This window comes from Telopea speciosissima, chromosome 5, assembly GCF_018873765.1.
Source record: "Telopea speciosissima isolate NSW1024214 ecotype Mountain lineage chromosome 5, Tspe_v1, whole genome shotgun sequence".
NCBI lineage: Eukaryota > Viridiplantae > Streptophyta > Magnoliopsida > Proteales > Proteaceae > Telopea > Telopea speciosissima.
In genome coordinates this window covers 42,316,249-42,335,549 of record NC_057920.1, presented here as the reverse complement: position 1 = coordinate 42,335,549, position 19,301 = coordinate 42,316,249, and the positions used below count along the sequence as shown (strand labels likewise).

Here is a 19,301-nt window from a genome sequence, read left to right as displayed (position 1 = left end):
GTTGAAAGGAACTTATTCTCCAGAATCTCCCACAGGGTCGTTAACATGTTACAAAAAGAAGCACCAATCTAGGACCTGACGACAATAATATAGCCTATCCCGTGGTATTTAGGGAAGGATGAGCAGGCACGCCAGATACGAGCTGAGAAAATGCAAGTTTGCATCCATTGTGCAAGGACGAACTGTGATGGAAATGTCCGGACGAGTGGACAATTGTATGATCGCGGCAAGGGCATGGCATCCAACAACCGGCTGCGAAAGTTGGATTTCTTAGAATTTGGGCTAGAAGGCCTAGATGTAGGAGCACCTCTGCGCAAGTATGGCTTCTCACCATTCAAAATTTGCCACCTGATCCCTAAAGAAGTAGAAGTAGAGGATTTCACACGAATCACACCAAAGATTCTCAAAGCGGTGTTGGCATTGGCCATAGGTCAAGCTCTGTTAGAAGAAATCTCTCTCATCCATATAGGGGAAACACTGATGATAGTACGGATGAAGTAGATGATATGGAAGTCCATGAAGAGTGGATGGAATATACTGAAGAAGAGCAAGACCCTGCGATAGTCAAGGAGGGATTCCACGCAATGGATTGGGTAAACAACATCGGGAATGATAATAGTGATGATCCAACCAATCTCATCCAACACATTTTGCTGAGTGATGATGAAAGTAGAGATGATGAGGAGATATCATCCCCGGAAGCTCCAAGAGGGGAGTGGACTGTATCTAGAGAAGACTTTAAACGCTAGAGCATGAGCGTCTTCTATCAAATATCAGACATACTAGACATCTCCACTAGGAAGTCCTCTATAAGGCCACTTCTCTATTCCCAGATCTGGTGTGCATTAATTTCGCGGCACGTTGTGAAAGACTAGTAATGCCAAACGAGAATGATGTGCTCGCTCGGACCCTCCATGAGTTAAAAAATATGACCTGGTTGGCCAATGCCCTGGCACATGATCTATTCGGAGCCCCTCCAGAGCACTTTGTCCTATATTCAGATACTTTATCTTACCCTGAACCACCCAAGAGAAGTGAAACATGGGAAGCATGGGTCAATGATATCAATCTAGGAGAATCTCACATTGACCCAGCCAACAACATCCATCCTATGGAGGTTGACGATGGAGAGGATTCAGATTCATCTAAAGAGAGTGAAGGCGAGCAGGAAATTGGGTCCAGAGATTCAGACGACGAAGAACCCAAACGAGAAGAAGAAACTGAAGACGAGAGCTCTGATGAAGGGGAAGAGCCTTATCGACCAAGGACACATCTTGACAAGTATGAGAATATTTGCGAACCAACGCCATGGGATTTACCGTTTCAGGTAAACAAAATTCGCAGAAATGTTGACAAAATTCAAGAAATGCTCACAAGGATGGTATTCATAGATGACAAGTACCAAGAGGAGCTTTGATAGCTGGCACCTGTTAAAGAACAATGGTCGCTCCCTCAGGCGATATGCCATCTAGAGAACTCTGTGAGATTGACTCTGGCCTTGGCACTAGATTTGTGTGGGACTCCTCCTCCTTCTCCTAACCGCGAAAGTAGGGAGCACTATGAGTGGATAAAGGCGTATGATGATTTCATCCTTTGCCATGTCAGTGAAGAAACATTAGCCAATGACCCGACAGGAAATATTCACCCCGTCATTTCTAGTCTTGAAGAGAGTGAAGAGTCCAACACTGAAAGTTCTGGTTCCTAAGAAAAGGAGAAAAACTGCAACTTCTACAAGTCCTTGGTGGAAGCAAAAAGAATGTACCAAGCTGTCCTAGAGGCTTTTCAGGCCATAAGCCAGCTGATCCCTGAGGATCCAGTAAGCCTTAATCATCACCTTATGGTCCAGCAGATTACCAAGAAGCAAGAAACCTTGTCTGAAATCCTAGGCCAAGCTCAGAGATCTATCATAGCCTTGACAGATCAGGAAGAAGTTAACCAAGAAGCAAAAAAGTAGAATCGCTCCAAAGGCCCCATTATCATCACAGATAGCGATGTGGAAGAAGATAGCCTCTGCCCAGTCGAGCTAATCATCAAGGAGAGGATCTTAGAAGTCATAGAAACTAGAAGTGGGAGGAATTTTAAAAATAAAGGGTTAACAGTAGAAAAGTACCAGCCCAACTAGCCGAGGCCAAGTGTTGAACCTGAAAATCAAGTGTTGAACCGATTGAAGAAGGCCCAAGCCAACATCTCGATCTGGGGATTGTTAATGGCTTCACTGACTCACCGAGAAGTTGTTTTGAAGGCTCTCACTAAGGTATAAGTGCCCATAGAAATGGGACCAGAAGAGTTGTCTCACATAGTAGGGGCCACTTACGCTATCTAGTCACTATTTTTCTCAGAGGAAGACTTACCCCCAGGAGGGAAGAATCACAACAGGGCACTTTACATCACTGTGAAGTGTAACAAAAATCAAGTCCCTCAAGTTCTGATTGACAATAGATTCACTCTTAATGTGATGCCTCTAAGGGCTGCAAAATGCATGGGTTTACCCCTTAACAAAATGAAGTCGTCCAGTCAAACCATCAGGGCATATGATATTCCCAAGAGGGAGGTGATTGGGATTCTCACCACCGATATCAAGGTAGGGCCTACCTGTTTTACTATCGATTTCCAAGTCATTGACATTCAGGCATCTTTCAATATGCTGCTTGGAAGACCATGACTACATTCCATAGGAGCTCTAGCGTCAAGTCCCCATCAGAAGCTGATGTTCATACATGATCAAAAAGTGATTACCATCTTCGGAGACCCAGAGATGGTACATACCTTGGCCAACATAGAGGTGGGTCGTTCGCCCTTACCAGAAGTGCAATTAGGAGGGTTTGAAATTGGAAATGTCTACATGGTATCTACAAATGAGGAAGAGCCTGTCTTTGCAAAATTTCCGATGACATGGAGTAAGGCCTCTATGAAGATCATAAAGAAAATGAAATATTTTCCAGGGTTAGGGTTGGGACAGAATCAACAAGGAATCCTGACATTTCCAAAATACAAGCCAATGCCAACCATTACGGCTTGGGTTTCGATCCAAGAAGGAACCTGAAGAAGGATGCCTTGGAACAAAGAGACAATGCAGTAGGGAGCACTTCTTACTGCAAGACTCTGAACGGATACTTCATGAAGGAAGGGGAGAACTTTCCCTATTATGGAAATCGAGAGCCATGGTTTGATCAAGGGAAAGGCCAGCTTCAGCCAGGGTTTGAGATATTCTTTGAAGATGAAGTGGACTGGATAGCCATGGAACTAGATCAAGCAAGCAAGGATGGAATCCAAGAAGATCAAGGGATTGGCAAGCTGTTTGAAGTAGCAGTAATCATCGAGGAAGAAGAAGAAGGGCCAGCACCGCAGCTCCTCATACGACCTCTTCAAGGATCCATAGCAAATTGGGCAAGGATGATGGAGAATTTCCATATCAATGAGTTTGAAGTTGTAGCCAGCTCTAGCTTAGTCCTATCTGAGTCTATTTTTGGGTCTGTACCTATTTTCCCAAAAGAAATTGGAAACTTCCAATTTATTGAGTCCATCTGTACTCCTTTTATCATGAATGAAATCGTTGATTCCGAGTACGATTCGTCTTCTTCTTCTTCTTCTTCTAAGGATGACAATATTCTCGAACATCAGAACTTATTAGAACAATTGGAGCACATGAGAGCTCAACCCGTCCGAGAGGACACAAATCTCATAAATCTAGGAACTGACCAATGCCCTCGAATGATCAAAATTGGTTCTTCTCTCAATAATGATGAAATATCCCGAATGACCTCTCTCCTTAAGGAATTCAAGGAAGTTTTTGCCTGGTCTTATAAGGACATGCCCAACATTGACCCAGAGATCATGCAACACAGACTACCCACATATCCAGACGCTAGGCCGGTTAAACAAAAACTAAGGAGGATGCGGCCGAAATGGAGTGAGAAAATCAGGAAGGAGGTCATCAAACAATGGAATGTAGGATTCCTCCAAGTAACCCAATATCCCCAATGGTTATCCAATATTGTCCCAGTTCCCAAGAAAGATGAAAAAGTCAGAATGTGTGTTGACTTCCATGACCTAAACAAGGTCAACCCTAAGGATGATTTTCCACTACCCCACATCGACATCCTAGTCGACAATATTGTAGGCCATGCTCTACTACCCTTCATGGACTATTTCTCAGGATATAATCAAATCAGTATATGTCCAAAGGATAGAGAAAAGACAACATTCACCACACCATGGGGGATATTTTGCTACAAGGTGATGCCTTTTGGATTGAAGAATGCTGGGGCAACATACCAAAGAGCGGCCATGGCTATACTGCACGACATGATACATAAAGAAGTGGAGGTATATGTCGATGATATGATAGTCAAATCCGTTGATCGGTAAGGCCATTTTGCAGCTCTAAGAAAGTTTTTTGAAAGAACAAAAGAATACAAGCTAAGATTGAATGCCTAGAAGTGTGTGTTTGGAGCGAAGGCAGGAAAGCTACTGGGCTTCCTTGTTAGTGAAAGAGGCATAGAGGTGGATCCTGACAAAATAAAAGCTATCATAGAAATGCCACCATCAAGGACAGAGAAAGGAGTGCGAGAGTTCTTAGGCCGCATCTAATATATCAGCAGGTTCATATCTCGTCTAACCGCAACATGTGAACCCATCTTCAAAATTCTAAGGAAGAAAGAACCAAAAGAATGGAATGATGAATGCCAGGATGCCTTTATGAAAATCAAAGAGTATTTGCTCTGTCCCCCTATACTGATCTCTCCCGTATTAGGTGAGCCTTTGCTCCTGTAGCTGTCAATAGGGGAAGCATCGATTGGATCGATGATGGCACAAATTCACAAAAAGAGATGGAGAAGAACATGCGATCTATTACTTAAGTAGAAAATTACTAGAGTATGAAACTCGCTATACTCCAGTGGAAAAAACATGCACTTCTCTGGTTTGGGTGACTAAAAGGCTGAGGCATTACATGATGTCACATCCAGTCAAACTTGTCTCAAGGATGGATCCAGTCAAATATCTCTTCGAGAAACCAGCATTGGCCGAAAGAATGGCCAGGTGGTTATTATTACTATCGAAATTCGATATAACCTATGTCAATCAAAAATCCGTAAAGGGGCGAGCAATCTCAGATCATTTGGCAGCATTTCCTGTGAAGACTGATTCACAATCGACAGAGGATTCCTTCCCCGATGAGGATCTACACTTTGTAGAAGAAAACCAAAATGAAGGATGACAATTATACTTTGATGAATCCGTAAATCAAAAGGGGTTTGGGGAAGGTGTATTACTCGTAACTCCAGAAGATTTTTACTTACCCATGGCATTCCGATTGGAGTTCAGTTGCACCAATAACATTGCGGAATATGAGGCTTGTGTAATTGGTCTGGAAATGGCCTTGTCAGTGGGGGTGGAAAAGATCAAAGTCTTCGGAGATTCTTCCATCGTGATCTATCAAACTCAAGGGAAGTAGAGGACTAGGGATTAAAAGTTAAAGCCCTACCAAATATATTTGAAACAATTGGCCAAATACTTCAAAGAAATCTCTTTTGAATACTTACTCAGGGATAGCAACTGGTTTGCGGACACCTTAGCTACTTTAGCCTCCATGGTGGAATGTGATCCTCGGGATAGGATCTAATCGTTTCTGATAGAAAGAAGGACTAGCCTGGCATATGGAGAGCCAATCAATGTGCACACTAAGGATGGAAGACCTTGGTATGCCCCAATAGTTGATAATATCAAGAAAAGGAGGTACCTCGAGCATTTCTCAGAAAGAAAGAAGAGGCATCTGCGGAAATATGCCACTCAATTCATCCTCCAAGGAAACCTGCTATATAAAAGATCTTATGATGGCATCCAGCTGTTATTTGTGAATGAGGAGCAAGCTCAAACCATTATGAAGGAAATCCACCAAGGAATATGTGGACCACACAAGAATGCAAAGATGCTTGCCAAGAAGATCCTCAGAATGGGATATTATTGGGCGACGATGGAAGCTGAAAGTGCTACCTTTGTAAAAAGATGTCATCGATGCCAAATATTTACCAATATTATCCATATTCCTCCAACAGAGCTGCACTCGTTGAACGCCCCTTGACCATTCTCTACTTGGGGAATTGATGTAATTAGGAAAATAACTCCCAAAGCCTCTAATGGACATGAATTCATTATGGTCGCCATTGACTATTTCACGAAGTGGGTGGAGGCTCAATCTTACGCATTCCTGACTGCCGCCTAGGTGCAAAGTTCATAAAAGAAAATATCATTTGCAGATATGGTGTGCCTTAGCAATTGATTTCGGATAAAGGATTGTATTTCAGAGGAAAAGTGGAGGAACTCTATACCAAATTTGGCATTGAAAGGCATAAGTCCACTACTTACCGACTTCAAACTAATCGGACAGTCAAAGCAGCCAATAAAAATGGAAAGGTCATATTGCAGAAGATGGTAGATACGCATAATGATTGGGCTGAGAAGCTCCCGTTGGCCTTATGGGCTTATCGGACATCAATCCGAACCTCTACTAGGACAACTCCGTACTCTCTTGTATACGGAGTAGAGGCTGTATTGCCCGTAGAAATTCAAGTCCCCTCACTTCGAGTTTTACTCGACAGCCAATTGCCAGAAGGAGAATGGGTGAGGGTTAGATATGAAGAGTTCAACCTCTTGGATGAAAGCCATGGTTAATCTCAATAAATACTAGCAAAGAATGGCTAGGGCGTTTAATAAAGGGGTGCACCCTCGAAACATTGAAGAAGGGGATTTGGTCTTAAGAGAGCAAAGGGCCCCGATTCATGATCCAAGAGGAAAGTTTTGGCCCAATTGGAGTGGTCCTTACAGAGTCAAAGCCATATTACCAGGCCAGGTAGTTCAACTTGCTGACCTTGATGGATAAGATCTTTGGGGATTAGTCAACATGGATCAATTGAAGAAATACTTTGTCTGAGTTTCTTGAGTAACTTGAACTACATTCCTCTCAAGGGATACGTAGGCAACTCGATGTATTCGGGTGCGGTCTCAAACAAAAAAAAAAAGAGAAAAAAATAATGCAAAAAGAAGGGGCAATGTGTTAGTCCATTTTGTAATCCTGCCATCCGACATCTCCTGCAAATATAGGTAAATCCCACCATTTGGCCTCCTATTCATTTCTTGGACTTATAATAGGTATAGGGTTGTTCAGAGCTGGCTATTAATTAAAGACTTATTCATTTCATGTCCAAGGCACCAATAGGATCCTTGATACAGGTAGCATGCGAGGACCAAGAAAAGAAGGGCTGGACGAACAGTTACGCCAATGGACTCTTCATTTGCACATGGATGGTCCTACACTTCTAGACGATCTTCACTTAACGGTGCTGGGAAGAATCAGATGTCTCAGGCTCCATCATGATTTACTCAAAGAAGTTTCAAAGTGCTGGGATCCTCAATTGCATGCCTTCCATTTCGGAAAGGTCAAGATAACACCAACCATTGAAGAATTTCGGGCCTGCATGATGATACCTCCTTGAGGAAAGTTGTTGCTCCTGATCGTGCGGAAAGATCAGCTTTTCAAAATGCTGGAAGAATTCTTCGCCATGGACAAAAAGGGGTTAAAGCAGATTCTTAACTACGACAAGGTTGATGCATTGAAGATAATAAGAATCTTTGGTAATAACAAGGCCGAAGAAGAAGCCCAAGCCCGATGCAAAAAACTAGCGTATCTTTTCTACATGATTGGGAAATACCTCTTAATAACTCCAGGGAAGGGAATGTCTCCAATGATCATAGAAGTTGTCAATCAAATAGGGGAAGGGTGTGACATCGTTCCTACAGTACTGGCGGAGACTTTCAAAGGATTTGTCCTCATGAGCCAATCTCAGAAGTATGGAATGAATTCGGTGTCCTCAACTCCGGCCGATGCATTATCAAGTAAGAAGAGAGACGTAGGAATTCTACAAGATCCAAGATTGGAAAGGATATCTGGCTAAAAGGACTGCTCAAGAGATCCAGTGGGATTGCCATTGGATAAGGATAAGGGTGGACTTATCAGAAACACCTGGATGCAACTACATGAGGCTCATGGGTCTGACCCACACTAGCTTTTATATTCCTTTATTAGCATCCCCAAAGCAAGAAGCACCTAAACTAAGGAATTTTTGGGCTCCAGAAGTTCTGACCCAAGAGGTGGTGATTTTGCTCTCAGAAAGCTGAAAGAAAAGTGTTGTAAACAAGTGATATCAAGTTGATCTATCTTCCTTCTGTAATTGAATCTATCATCAATAAAATTTGTGCTTTTATGAAAAAGGAAAAGAAACTGTTTCGGTATTGAATGAATGTATATAAAAAAAAAGTGTATAAATGATCTCAAAAAAAAAAGAAAAAAGAGAATAATCTTCTTAATGTACAGAGAACAACAAAATGTATATACATAAAAAAAAAGAGAGAAAATAAAAGGGGGACGGACTGTCACCCGTGACAGTAATCGTCCATTGAAAGGCTCCCCCTAGTGCCCTCGGCCACATCTCGATCTAGATGGAAACCATCGATCTCCACTATGGCATGAACCAGCTCGGCCTGGCATCTCTCCAACTCAGCCTGATGAAGCCTGTCCCGCTCTCTTTGAAAAAGGAAAAGAATCAAGCAATAAATAAAAAGCAAACATCAAGAAAAGGGAAAAGGGATGTAATGGAAGAAGACTCACCAGGTAGCATATCATCTCCCCTCGGGAGATGATGACCTCGTCCAGACTAGCAAACATACGCCGCATATTGGCATATCGGTCCGCAGTCACCTTCAAAGACCAAAAGGGGTTGAATAAAAAATTTATATAATAAAAAAAAAATGCAATAAATAATTGAACTTACCCCGTCGTATGGAAGAGGGAGGCCCAGGGCACGGTCTACTGACCTAGGGGTGGCAGCTCGACGTCCAACATGGTCAGATCATCGGGTCTGATGAACCAGGGGCGGTAGCAAGGGATGTGGTCATCCATGCCCGCCAACTGCACAAGCAGGACTCCACCAGAAGTCTCCGCCTCAGGCTCTGCCCCCGCCGTCCGAGAGGTGTGAGAAGACTGTCCTCGCCCGAAACTCCCAAGGACAAGAGGACGGACGAGATACTACAAGGGAATAAGAGTTAATCAGTACAATTCTTCACACTTTCTGATAAAAAATTAAAAAAAAAAGAAAATAGAAAGGTAATGATGTCTTACCAGTGTACCCTCCGGAGTCAAGGGGATGCAGACCATCTCCTGACAGAGAAAAGCATGTAATCCCCTGCGGCGGCCAACTGCGCCGTCGACTCACCCACTCGTAGGTGCTGGATCTCTGCCGGCTCCAGTAGATGGGGGGAGTGCATCTGAGCCGGAGGGAGATAGGGGAGGAGTCTCTCCTCAGACCGCTGCAGGGATACCCGCTCTCCCAAGTAGAAGGAGAATCCCCACGGACCCTCAAAAAGGATCCATCGGGAACAGAGAACGGATGCCCGAGCGAAGAGGTCTGGCTCGGGAAGATACTCCAAGAAGTAGAGGCGGAGTGTGGTCTGCCAAACACAGAAGGTGTTAATAAAACAAAAGACGCAAACAAAATAATAATAATAAAAATGCAAGAAAATAAAGGGAAACAGTGTCGAACTTACATCCTCGAGCTACAGCTCGTTCAAGAGACTCCGAACCGTCGACAGATCCTTATGGCGCCCGCTCTTCAACAAAGTCCTTGCGGACCAGTGCCAGGCCCGAGGGAAGGTGATGCCCTGATCCTCCCCTCCCTTGAAAAAGGGAGCCTGACAGGACATGACCTTATAGCTCCATGTCTAAAAAAAAAAAACAAAACAAAAACAAAAGAAGTTGGTTAGTTTACACAATAATAAAGATTTCTAATAGCTTTAAAAAAAATAAAAAAATACAAAAAGAGAGAGAAAGAAGGCAAGGGAAACATACCCATATGGCGTAGGACTACCCGATGAGGTTCGGGGAACCTAGGACCAAGAAGTCCATCATATAGAGGAGGTGGGCGTAAGCCGAACCTCCCCAATCAAACTTGGCCGCAGCGTCGAAGTCCTCGAAGAAGCTGCAGAAAGCGGCATCCACCGTCACCTTGCCAATCATGTCACTGAAGACGACCTCGGCCAGCAAGTAGAGGAGGAAGCACTTCGCCTCTTGGTTGTGCTCCTCCAAGGGGACTGATTTGTCACCCCTTTCACCTTCCAGAACTGCCTCATGGCGGCAGTTGGAATGCCTCTGTGGGTGACCTCGAGTTCGGTCATACTACTCCAGTGGGAGAGGCGGTTGGCCTGGTCCTCTGGAGTTAGTGCCACTGGCGCCCCTCCAAATTGTAGCCCCGTGATCATGTAGAAGTCGAGAGGCGTGATGGTCACCTCTCCTAGTGGGAGATGGGAAGTATGGGTGCTCGGCCACCATCTCTCCACTAGAGCCTGGATAGTCAGGGTGCCCAGCTCACGGACGGGGGCAGGCAACGATGTGCCCCAATCCGGAACTCCTGACCCAGGATAATACCTCCGGGTAGAGCTCTACGTACTACTCCCTCACTCTCTGTGTGCCGCAGTACTTCTTCGGCGTAGGAACAGTCTTGCCTTGCATAAAATAAGAGAAGAAAGTTTTAGTCAGATACCAGTCAATTGATAATAAATAATAATAATAAAAAAAATGCAAATTTAAACATGATCAACTCAGGCTTGTCCTGATTTGCGTGCCTAAAATGCTAAATCGATGTTTTTAGATTTCACCTCGATTTACGTGCCAAAAGATAGCCGATTTGGCATCTAATGGCATCGCCTTGGTTTTTGGGCCAGAAGACTACCGATTTGGTATCTAACAGTTGTGTACCAATTTGTGTGCCTAAAAATGCCTAAATCAGTGTTTTTGGGTTTTCCTCGATTTATGTGCCAAAAGATAGTTGATTTGGCATCTAATGGCGTCGCCTTGATTTCTGGGCCGAAAGATTATCGATTTGGTATCTGACGGCCTTGTACCAATTTACGTGCCTACAAATACCTGAGTTGGTGTTTTAAGGTTTTGCCTCGATTTGCATGCCAAAAGACACCCGATTTGACTTCTAATGGCATTGCGTTAATTTTTGGGCCGAAAGATTACTGATTTGGTGTCTGACGGCCTTGTATCAATTTGCGTGCCTAAAAATGCCTAAATCAGTATTTTTGGGTTTTGCCTCGATTTATGTGCAAAAGACAGTCGATTTGGTGACTAATGACATCGCCTTGATTTATGGGTCGGAAGATTACTGATGTGGTATCTGACGACCTTGTACCAATTGGCATGCCTAAAAATGCCTAAGTCAGTGTTTTGGGGTTTTGCCTCGATTTGTATGCTAAAAGATAGTTGATTTGGCATCTAATGGCATCGCCTTGATTTTTGGGCCAAAAGATTACCGATTTGGTGTCTGATGGCCTTGTACCAATTTGCGTGCCTAAAAATACCTAAGTCAGTATTTTCAGGTTTCGTCTCGATTTACATGCCAAAAGACAGCCGGTTTGGCATCTAACGACATCGCCTTGATATTTAGGCCGAAAGATTACCAATGTGGTATCTGACGACCTTGTACCAATTTGCGTGCCTAAAAATCCCTGAGTCGGTGTTTTAGGGTTTCACCTCGATTTGCATGCCAAAAGACAACCGATTTGGCGTCTAATGGCATCGCCTTGATTTCTGGGCCGAAAGATTACCAGTTTGGTGTCTGACGGCCTTATACCAATTTGCGTGCCTAAAAATACCTAAGTTGATGTTTTTTGGGTTTTGCGTCAATTTACGTGCCGAAAGATCGCCGGTTCGGCATCTAACGACATCGCCTTGATTTCTAGGCCGAAAGATGGCCGATTTGGTATCTGACGGCCTTGTACTGGTTGGCGTACCTAAAATACCTAAGTCTGTGTTTTAGGGTTTCACCTCGATTTGCATGCCAAAAGACAACCGATTTGGTGTCTAATGGCATCGCCTTGATCTCTGGGCCGAAGAATGACCGGTTTGGTCTTTGACGGCCCTGTTCTAAGAGCCTAGGAAGGTATTCTAAGGTCTTGCCTCGATTAGCGTACCAAAAGGTAGCTAGAATGGCATTTAAGGGCTCTGCATGGCTTTGTGCACCTAAGTTAATACCCGAGTATGGTAATACTACAATTAAATAAATGCAAATAAATACAAAGAGATACAAGATAAGGTAGAGTGCTTACCACGCGCAACCGCCCCCAGACAGTGCAGCAGATGTGGCGGGAAGTGTCCAGAAGAGTAGCCCTGACCGGGTACTAGTTAGCTCGATCATCCGCATAAGTGGTCGTCAGCAGTGGGCCGTGAGAAAACTGTCAAGGGCGTCTACGCTAGGCCATCTCACATAAAAGTGCTAAAAAATGTAGAAAATTGGCAGAGATTCGGGTCAGAAATGATGAAAGAATGAAGGGGGGACCCCCCATATAAATAGGGGAAGCAGCCATGATCACGACGTCGTGGATCATCCACCATGGTTCCTTGGAGATCCCCACGACGCCGCAGCCATCGACACTCCACGGTACAGTGGGAGAGCGGTGCCGCCCACCCCACGGTGCCATAGAGACCTCCAAAAAAAATAAATAATAATATATATAAATAATATATTTCTTTGCAGTTGATTGCAACCTTTTGGTATTAACGAAGGTTTTTACTGCGATTGATCGAGACCTATTTGTGGTTTTAGCCATCAGATCATTCCGAGGATTATCAGGAGATTTCCAATGATTTTTTGGTTTAACGAGGGATTTTATCGTTTGGACCAATTTCCTTGAGGTTTATTGAGATATTTTACCGCCTACAACTCTGCCACCCTTGAGCAAGGTGTCAGTAGTACATGCTCTTGGTGACAAAATCAGTTGGTCATGTGTCTTTACCCTTCGAATGCTGGCGCAGGCCTCGGCCAAAGAGGGGCAAACTGTAGACATTGGAATTTTGCCACCACCTTTGGCAATGATGAAGACGGGACACGGACGATGAGCGACACATCTTTTCCTTCCTAGAACCTGAAAGACAAGGCCCATGGGCCCGAACATATCCTAGAACCCAAAAATGACTCATTTAGGCCCAAAAAATGAGATGGGGGGACCACACTATCCATGGCGCCGTGGACAGTGTCCCACGGCAAGGTTGTACGAAGCCACGCCTTCGTGGGGGTTTCCGACGTCAGCTTGCTGACGTCACCTATGGCGCAGTGGAAAAGTCCCCCACGGCGCCGTGGTGATCCTCCACAACGCCGTGGAGGACCTATCCGGACCAGGCTGTGGGGCAACCCCCTTATAAATAGGAGGGTCCCCCTTCCCTCATTTCATGGAGTTTTGGGGTCGGGAGACCCTTCTAATGTGAGATTTCCCCCTTTTCTTAATTCCCTCTTGAGAGTGTTTGTTCAAGTGAGATTCCCGAACGTGGGTAGATCCTTCGATTACCCTTTCGGCAAGAGAGTAATCCCGTTTCCTTCATACTTGTTATCCCATCAGTGCACGAATAGCAAGCGGAACCCCACATTACAGCTGTCGTTCTGTCCTATTGCTTACAACCAAGCCATCTAGAAGAGCCATTATTCTGTCCAAGAAAATCGGCGACGGTCCATTTATCCAGATCTGAGGTGTCTCTTCAGAGAGGTATAATCATTGCATTTTTATTGTTCCAATGTAGTCATTAGTGTTTTACCGTTTTACTGTACATATTGTAGATATTAGTGTAACGTACATAATATGGTCCCACTATAATAGAAGGAGAGAGTATTCTTCATTTAGTAGCATCTATGACAGAAAGACCGGCTTCCGCCGGGCAAGATGGGTGCCTAACACCTTCCCATGCTTGTAACCTGACCCCTTATCTGAATCTCTGACCAAACCATCTGGAGTCCTGTAACCCGACTCCGTTCATAACGGACAGGGCTACATTTATTGGGTCCTAGGCCCTAACCCTAGGTGGCGACTTTACCTTTTTTTAATATATTTTGATGTATGACCCTAATCCCATGATGATATGTCAAAATGACACCCTGTACATAAAATTAATAATCCTTGTCGCCAACGAGGTTGCGAAAACCTCGTCACCCAAGGACAACGATACTTACATCCACCAATATCCATCAAAGATAAGAAACCAAAATAACTTATCAAAACGACTTCAAATTTGGTTGGAGAGAGAAACGGGCTAATCATCCATGCCACCACCACCATCGTGACCAAGGAAAGTGTTGATGTCGTCCACTCCTCTCTCTATGCCCTCGAGACACCGAGCTTCATTGGAGAACTGCTTCTTGACATCATCGAAGCCCTCCAACATCCTTAAATTTAGTCGTCTGATAGCCATAAGAATATCACTTCCACCTCCCCCTGGTGCACCAAAAGTCCCTGCAGTAAATGGCCCGAAACCCATGAACTCGATGTCATCATCACTATCATCATCAACATCTCTGGGTCCTCTACCCTTCCCATATCTGACTGGCTCTCCAAAACTGTCATAATCGCAGTGCAGTCCCATCTTTTGTAATATGTTGAACCTAATAGGTCCCTCAGTACTTATTTCCTTGGGCTCATGGTCAAGATCAATCCCAAAATACAGAAAGACTCGGGTGAGCAGTCTACCATATGGCAAAGTATTGTTGCGGGCAGGATTTAACACCGTGCGAGCCATATGCTGGATAATCACATGTGGCAGACAAATATGCTGGCCAGTGTATACGGAGTAAGCTAGTACTGTAGACATCAGAGGAGGCTGAGTGCTATGTGCCTTGGAAGGAGCCAAATTGGTCCTGGCTATGAATGTAAGAACTCGCTGTGAAGGAGGAAACCAGGAAAGGTCTTCATTCTCATCATACTTGTTGTTGGTGAGAGTGTTGAACAGTTTTTGATTCTCTGCTGGAGACAGACACTTGTTAGGATCATTGCCTAGGGGATGATAGACCCTATCACCCTCTGCAGATACATCCAGGAGAATCCCCAACTCCATTGCATTAAAACCAATGGTAATGCCGTGAGCCTGAAGGAAGTATACGACCCCTGTTTGGTGAAAATTTATGGGAAGAACTTAATTGCTCGACTGATCAAGTTCAACATGAAGGACTTTGACGTGATACCGGGCATGCATTGGCTATCCGCCTATGGAGCGAACGTCATGTGTGCGGAGAAGAAGATCATATTCAGGTTGAGTGATGGCTCGATTTTCACTTACTAAAGTGAACCGATGAAAAAGTCCAAAAGGTTAACTTTATCTGCCCTTTAGGCGTGAAAGTTGTTGAATGAAGGATGTTAGGGGTATTTGGCCATGGTGATGGATACCGAGGCAAAGATTAAGCCTTTGGAAGAACTAGACGTCGTTAGAGAATTTCCCGACGTCTTCTTAGAAGATCTGACCCAGCTACCGCCTGATCGTGAAATGGAGTTCACAATCGATCTGATTCCTGGTGCTGCACCGGTATCCAAGGCACCATATCGAATGGCACCTATAGAATTAAAAGAATTGCAGGTCCAATTACAAGATTTGTTGAAGAAGGGATTCATTCGACCAAGCGTGTCTCCTTGGGGAGCACCCATGTTAATCGTGAAGAAGGATGGTAGCATGCGACTGTGCATCGATTATCGAGAACTGAATAAACTCATGATCAAGAATCGATACCCGTTGCCATGCATCGATGACCTATTTGATCAACTACAGGGAGTAAGAGTCTTCTCTAAGATCGATCTTAGGTTTGGATAACACCAATTGAAGATCAAGGATAGCGACATTCATAAGACGGCATTCAGAACTCAATACGAACATTATGAATTCTTGGTGTTGTCGTTTAGGTTAACCAACTCTCCGGCTGCGTTCATGGACATGATGAATAGGGTATTCCACGATGTGCTGGAGAAGTTCGCCATTGTATTCATCAATGACATTCTGGTTTATTCTAAAAGTGAAGAGGAGCATGCTCAACACCTTAAGTTCGTATTGCAGCGATTGCGGGAGCACCAGCTATTTGCCAAATTCAGCAAGTGCGAATTTTGGCTCCACCAGATTGGATTCTTGGGACATATCGTCACCAAAGATGGCATCAAGGTAGACCCAGACAAGGTAAAAGCAGTTCTCGAATGGGAGAATCCGAAGAATGCCACTGAGATCTGTAGCTTCTTGGGTTTAGCTGGGTATTATCATAGATTTATCAAGAATTTCTCATGCATCTCAGCACCCATGACAAAGCTAACAAAGAAGGGTGCAAAGTTTGAGTGGACCGACGCTTACGAGAAAAGCTTCCAAGAGTTAAGGAATCGATTGGTGACGGCACCAGTGCTGACCATTTCAGATGGCATCGGAGGCATGGTGGTATACACCGAAGCATCTTGAACTGGATTGGGCGGTGTATTAATGTAGAGAGGTAAGGTGGTCGCCTATGCCTTAAGTAGTTAAAGGAACACGAAGAGAACTACCCCACTCATGACCTAGAGTTGGCTGCAGTGGTTTTCGCGTTGAAGATTTGACGACTTTATCTCTACGGTGAAAAGAGCGAGATCTTCAGCGACCACAAGAGTCTAAAGTATTTCTTCACCTAGAAGGAGTTAAACATGAGACAGAGACGGTAGTTAGAATTGGTAAAGGATTACGACTGTGAGATTCAATACCACCCTGGCAAGGCCAATGTAGTGGCGGATGCATTAAGCAGGAAGTCCCAAACCGTATCCCTTGCTTCCTTGCTTGTTAGCGAACAGTTGATAGAAGAAGCTTAAAAGTTTGATCTAGAACTCATGATCGAAGGGACGGCTATGCAACTAGCAGCTATGGATATACAGCCGTCGATCCGAGAGAAAATAATTGAGAAGCAGCCCAAAGACCCCGATCTAGCCAAGATAATCTGGGAAGTGAGGCATGGTGTTCACAGTGACCCAAACTTCTTGTTGGCCCATGATGGGACATTGAAATTTAGAGATAGATTTTACGTGCTTGGTGACTACAATGAGCAGGATAGAATTCTTAGAGAAGCACATAACTCACCCTACTCAATCCACCCTGGGAGCACAAAAATGTACAAGGATTTGAAGAAGTACTATTGGTGGATTGGACTGAAGCAGACCGTATCATTATACGGGTCTGAATGCCTCACCTATCAGCAAATAAAGGCAAAAAGACACAGACCGTATGGGTTATTGCAGCCACTCCCTATTCCTGAGTGGAAATGGGAAAGAATTACCATGGATTTTGTGACAAATCTATCCAACACCAGGAAAGGGATGAATGCAATCTGGATAATTGTTGAAGGACTAACAAAAGTGGCTCACTTTATCCCCATCAAGATAAACTATTCGATGGAAAAACTCACCCAATTATACATTAAAAATGTAACCTACCTACATGGCGTGCCCGTCAGCATCGTGTTCGACAGGGACCCCCGATTCACTTTAAGATTCTGGAAGAGTCTATAACAAGCACTGGGATCCCAGCTACATCTCAGCACGACTTTCCACCCTCAGACGAACGGACAGTCCGAAAGAACCATTTAGACTCTGGAGGATATGCTCAGAGGTTGTATATTAGAAATGAAAGACAGTTCGGACGCCCATATACCCTTGGTGGAATTTGCTTACATTAACAGCTACCACTCCACCATTGGCATGGCAACATATGAAGCTTTATATGGTTGGAAGTGCCTCACACCGTTGTATTGGGACAAAGTCGGAGAACGGAAGTATCTTGGGCCTGAAATGATATAGGCAACCTGTGAGAAGGTGGATATGATCAAAGAAAAGATTAAAGCGGCCCAATCCAGACAGAAGAGTTATGCCGACAATCGGAGGAAGGATATTGAATTTGGAGTCGGAGAGAAGATATTTCTCCGAGCTTCTCCAACGAAGGGGTTGCTATGCTTCAGCAAAAAGGGCAAACTGAGCCCAAGATATATTGGTCCAAGTCCTCAACAGAGTGGGACTCGTAGCATATCGACTGGCACTACTGCAGTCTTTGCAGGGCATCCATGATGTTTTCCATGTGTCAATGCTAAGGAAGTACATCAACAACTCGGCACATATGCTCTCAGCCGAACCCGAACAACTGGATGTGGATATGACCTATGAGGAGCAACCAACGGAGATATTAGACAGAAAGGAGCATAATCTCCATAACCGCACGGCCGCATTCATTAAGGTTCGGTGGGAAAATTGTCCCAAGGAGGAGGCATTGTGGGAACGCGAAGAGAAAATGTGAGAAAAGTACCCTCAACTCTTCGAACTACAAGATAAGCCAATTTCGAGGATGAAATTTTTGTAAGGTGGGGAGGAATGTCAAGCCTGCCCCAGACGGACTGGGATTTTGGATGAAGGACAGGAACCTGTGACCAGTCACCTTAACACACTATGGAGCATCACTCCAGTGGTTGAATTCAGTGGAGAAGATGTACAGTGGAGCATCAACCCTCGAGGATGTCATCCTATATGCCTGTTAAAAGATGGGTTGTAGACCCATACAACTGTACTACTCATAGTTTGATGTACAACTCCAGCCCTAGGTACTCTCTCTGCTACCCAAATATGTGGAGCCCACACCTGTTCAGATGTGTGTCAAGCCTTGGAAGGGGTGTTGGTGCAATGCCCAAGCCATAGGCCAAGCACCTATGCAAGCCTAAGGCCAAAACAACAAAGTTGTATTCTCTGGGCGATTGGCTCAAAGGCCCAGAGAATCGTCAGGAGTGGCTGAAACTGCTTTATTGGACTCCATACACTAGGGGACCATCTATACAGACCATGAACACCCTCTAGAGGTAGATGGAAATTTTAGAAATCATTACCCACCCCTGGTACCATGTGGACCCTACCAGTGCAACCAGAATGCACTAAAAAATGCATTCTTGGGAAATGGCTAAGGCCAAATAGGCCCTAGTCATCCTAGCATTATTAATAGGGAGGGACCTGCTCCCAATTTCGTTCCCTGTTCTTGTAGCTGAAATAGAAAGAGAGAAAGAGAAGGAGAAGGAAGAAGAAGACAAGGAAAGAGAAGGGGAGAAGAAGAAAGAAGCCCCTGAGCTGCATTTGGCACTGAATCAGCCTGCATAACAAGATCCAAGTAATGATCTTAGCCACTGTATGCTGCTGTTCACTATGCTTGACCACAATTCTCTGGTCTGATTGTTGCACCTCTGAACAGTAATGCTCAGATCACCACTGGGATGCCTAGGGAAGCTTGGGATCTTGTATGCATGATCATTGCATGCAAGATCTGATCATTTAATGGCATGTTATGCTGCTGTTTCTGCAGCTGAGACTGAAGTCAGTCCTGTGTTTGACGGCAATGCATATTTGCACCCAGAACAGGCAGTCTGGGCAGGGATCTCTGCATGCAATGAGATCTTTGC

The 19,301-nt window shown here is 44.4% G+C and overlaps 1 protein-coding gene across 1 annotated transcript in view; it reads right to left on the bottom strand.

Annotated features, from left to right (window-relative positions):
• Window positions 1-14,183: 14,183 nt before the first annotated feature.
• Window positions 14,184-19,301, bottom strand: part of LOC122661037 — a 207,419-nt gene continuing 202,301 nt past the window's right edge. The window contains exon 50 of the mRNA XM_043856340.1: window positions 14,184-14,195. The gene's annotated coding sequence lies outside the window, so the exon portion shown is untranslated. The remainder of the gene's footprint in view (window positions 14,196-19,301) is intronic.